This window comes from Ovis canadensis, chromosome 26, assembly GCF_042477335.2.
Source record: "Ovis canadensis isolate MfBH-ARS-UI-01 breed Bighorn chromosome 26, ARS-UI_OviCan_v2, whole genome shotgun sequence".
Lineage (NCBI taxonomy): Eukaryota > Metazoa > Chordata > Mammalia > Artiodactyla > Bovidae > Ovis > Ovis canadensis.
The window spans coordinates 40,681,744-40,686,076 of NC_091270.1; the positions used below are offsets into that span (position 1 = coordinate 40,681,744).

The following is a 4,333-nucleotide window of genomic DNA, read 5'->3' on the forward strand; positions in this document are numbered from 1 at the left end:
CTGATCCTTCTTTTGTCCGAGATAAGACAATGACTGGTTAATTATGAAAGTAACACTCGCCACACAAACCCAGGAGAAAGATTGTGGGGAGAATGGTTTCAGTTTAGGGTTAGACCCACCAGTTAGTGTTTCTCTTCATTTGCAGCTAAAAACACTTTAATACGGTGACAGATATTTAAGAAGGATAAGATGATAAAGTTCAAACCAGTCAGTGATGGAGATCAAACCAGTCAATCCTAAAGGAAATCAGCCTTGAATATTAATTGGAAGGACAGATGCTGACGCTCAGGCTCCAGTACCTGGGCCACATGATGTGAAGAGCAAACTCACTGGAAAGGATCCTGATGCTGAGAAAGACTGAAGGCAAAAGGAGAAAGGAGAGGCAGAGGATGAGATTGTTGGATGGTATTACCAACTCAATGAACATGAATTTGAGCAAACTCCAGGAGATAGTGAAAGACAGGAGAGCTTGCATGTTGCAGTCCATTGGGTCACAAAGGGTCAAACACGACTTAGCAAATGATCAACAAAAACAGCTAAAGATGATGGTGGGAGACTCCATCTATACAAACCCAATCTCCCCCAGATTGGAGCCTCCATCAGAAAAAATAAACTACAAAAGAACAGTTTACCAAAAATATTTAAATTCCTAGGTGAGAGAGACTTTCTTACTTTTCTTTTTTCCTAGGCTCTGACCACATGGAAGAAAAGATACCCTATTCAGAGATAGTCTTGCTACCCAAAAGGTTCCCTCTCTGCTGGGTTCTTAGAAAGCTTTGGGTTATTTGAATCTCAGATTAACCCATGTTGTGTGACATGTAATCAATCAGGGAGATTTTTCAATGAAAATTGTACAGTTTTGCAGGAATTGGTTTATACTTCCATCTCTAATACGATGCAGTTCAGTAGCTCCATTCATTCCTCTCCTAAGATACTCTCAAATAAAAATTTCCAAAATCATTTACCATTTAGCAAGTGTTTTCCCTATCTCATGATTTACTCCTGTTACTTTTAAAGTAGTCTCTGCACTTGATTGGAAGATATGACTATGATGCAAATTCAGCTCTTCTGGCCTGTTGACAAGGGAAGTTTTGCTGTAAAAGATGAATTATGAAGCAATAACTGAGTAAAACTAAAATAATCAATGCAATTGCCCTTTGGTGCATTTGGGGGCTAATGATATATAAGTCAATATGGCTGAAAAAGAGAAATAAATGTCAAACTAAATACCAAAGAATGAATAACCTACTGTAACATCGCTAAAGTCGTAAGTTCCCAGTATGCTAAGATTGTTCTGAGAACCACGTCAATACACTAGTCTCAAGGTAATTAAAAAATTCTAAAAAGCCAATACTTACTTTGTCAAAGGCACAAGTGGAAATCCAACCTGGAATGTGAGGAAGTTAACAGAGTTCTGCTTGTGCTCAAGCTGGGGCAGTTAACCATTATTCTTGAAAGAATATTTATACTGAGAACTTCCTTTTAAAACTCAAAATACTAGAGAGTCATACAGGCTGGAAAGGACTTAAGAAGCTATCTAATTGCTTTGTTTTCTATATTTGGAAGCTGTAGCTCAGAAAAATGAAGTGACTTGTCCACGGTCACACTACTGGCTCGTGCCTCCTGGCTGGCACAGTGATCTTTAAATTTGCTTATCTTGACGTCCTTGTCTTACATATCATTCCAATTCTCTCTCCCTTCTTCTTCTTCCAGTATTTATTTACTTATTTGGCTGGTCTTAGTTGTGACACATTGACTGTAGTTCCCCAACCAAGGATTGAACCTGGGTCCCTTGCATTAGGAGCACAGAGTCTTAGCCATTGGACCACCAGGGAAGCCCCTCTGTCTTCCTGTCTTCCTTATTCTATTGCAAAAGAGCCTCTTCTTAAAAAAAAAAAAAAATAGATGACCAGTCCAAGTTTGGTGCATGAAGCAGGGCACTCAAAGCCCGTGCTCTGGGACAACCCAGAGGGATGGGGTGGGAGGAGGGTTCAGGACGGGAGGGGACGCATGTACACCCGTGGCTGATTCATGTCCGTGTATGGCAAAAACCACCACAATGCTGTAAAGTAATTATCCTCCAATGAAAATAAATGAATTAATTTTTAAAATGTCTCCTTAGCTTTTTAACTATTTTAAGAAGATTATTTTCTAAGAAACAGCAGATATGTGAAAAATTCTTAAAGCTAAGTAGGAGTTACTCTTTTGTAAGAAATGTTTATATTTGTAAGGGAAATCTCTAAATGTAGGGGTGTCTCCCTCCAGGTATCAGGAAGAGGAAGATGACCAAATCTCTAGAAACTCTGAACCATGAAGAGGGCAATGACTTAAATCTGTATAACCTGGCCGTTGTTTACTGTGCCCTTCCTGATAACCTCCCATTATTCACCCTCTTACCCTCTGCATCCACGTTTGTCTTTAGCTGAAGATGGTATTTAAGGTGAGGGCTTGGGCCATTTTGACAAGGTCCTCGATTCTCCTTGATCTCTCCCATGTATTCCTGTTACTAAACTTTGGTTTGGTTTTCTCCTGTTAATATGTCTCATGTCAATTTGGTTCTTAGACCAGCCAGAAGAACCTAGAGGGGTAGAGGAAAATGTCTTCCTCCCCCACACTATGTTATAAGGTAAGTAACTATTGAATAAATGTCCCTTGGCACTAACACGTAAACAAGTAAGGTGAATTCTACAGAGACTACAGGCCATAGGGCTTTCAGTTAGACTGGATTGACAGAAGAACCTCTGGAGGAAATGGATAAGGGTTCACAGGTGTTCAGTGAAAACGAGATAGCCCAGCACTGGGGGCCTCAAAATACGGGAACAACAGACTACGCAGGGATAAAATAAACTAAGGAAAATTAATATTCACAGCCCTTTAAATAAGAAGGCCAGGCCCACGTCAGAAGCCAGAGAAGATAGATGGAAGAATTTGAATCCCAAAGATGGGAAAATGGACAAAAATATCAGTGCTTGCTTCAGCAGCACATATACTAAAATTGGAACAATGCAGAGAAGATTAGTGTGGTCCCTACACAAGGATGACATGCAAATTTGTAAAACGCTCCATATTTTTTCAACCTAGATGTCCATCGACAGATGAATGGATAAAGAAGTTGTGGTATATGTACACAATGGAATATTACTCGGCCACAAAAAGGAATGCATTTGAGTCAGTTCTAATGAGGTGGATGAACCTAGAACCTAGTATACAGAGTGAGGAGAGTCAGAAAGAGAAGGATAAATACCATATTCTAATACACATATATGGAATCTTGAAAAATTGTACTGAAGAATTTATTTTCAGGGCAGCAATGGAGAAACAGACATAGAGAATAGACTTATGGACATGGGGAGAGGAGAGGAGAGGGTGAGATGTATGGAAAGAGTAACATGGAAACTTTCATTACCATATGTAAAATAGATAGCCAATGGGAATTTGCTGTATGGCTCAGGAAACTCAAACCGGGGCTCTGTATCAACCTAGGGGGGTGGGATGGGGAGGGAGATGGGAGGGAGGTTCAAAAGGGAGGGGATATATGTTTACCTATGGCTGCTTCATGTTGAGGTTTCACAGAAGACAGCAAAATTCTGTAAAGCAATTATCCTTCAATACAAAATAAATTAATTTTTAAAAACCAATTAAAAATAAAAGTAGACAAGGAGTTTGAGGTATGGGTGGGTGAGTGGGTGATTACCCTGTTTACAGCTTGTATGCTTGAAAACATCCCTTCAGGGAGGGGATATGTGTATCCTTGAGGCGGATTCACTTTTCTCTACAGTAGAAACTAACACAACATTGTAAAGCAACTATACTCCAGTAAAATTTAATTTCAAAATAAATGAAAATTGTATTTGAAAAAAATCAGGGTGAGGAAAGGAGGTGATGTCAAAGATGGCCAGATATTGTCGAAAGGCTGGAAATAAGGAGCAGGCAGTTGATCCCAAGCTGGTGGGTAAATGGAATGGGCCAAGTGGTCAGTCTTTTAACCCCAGGACCATGTTGGGTCTAGTGGGGAAATTTTTTTTTTTTACTTTTTATTTTGTATTGGCATATGGCCAACTAACAATGTTGTGATAATTTCAGGTGGACAGCAAAGAGGTTATACATATGGCATACACAAAGCTATACAGATACATGTATCCATTCTCACCCAGCCTCCCCTTAGTGAAGAAATCTTGGTCCCAGAGTTCAGTCCCAACACTAGCCATGCCTCCTTCATCCATTGATTAATTTGTGTAATATTTATGAACACCCACTGTGTGCCAGGTGCTCTATTATGTGCTAAGGGATAAACGAATGACTAAGACAGACAGAGTTTCTGTCTTTGCAGACA

General features: G+C 39.7%; 1 non-coding gene across 1 annotated transcript; it reads left to right on the plus strand.

Annotated features, from left to right (window-relative positions):
- The first annotated feature begins 2,965 nt into the window (after nt 1-2,965).
- LOC138431172 (U6 spliceosomal RNA) lies at nt 2,966-3,072 on the plus strand. The gene has a single exon (XR_011253576.1). It is a non-coding gene; the product is annotated as a U6 spliceosomal RNA (small nuclear RNA).
- Nucleotides 3,073-4,333: the final 1,261 nt, after the last annotated feature.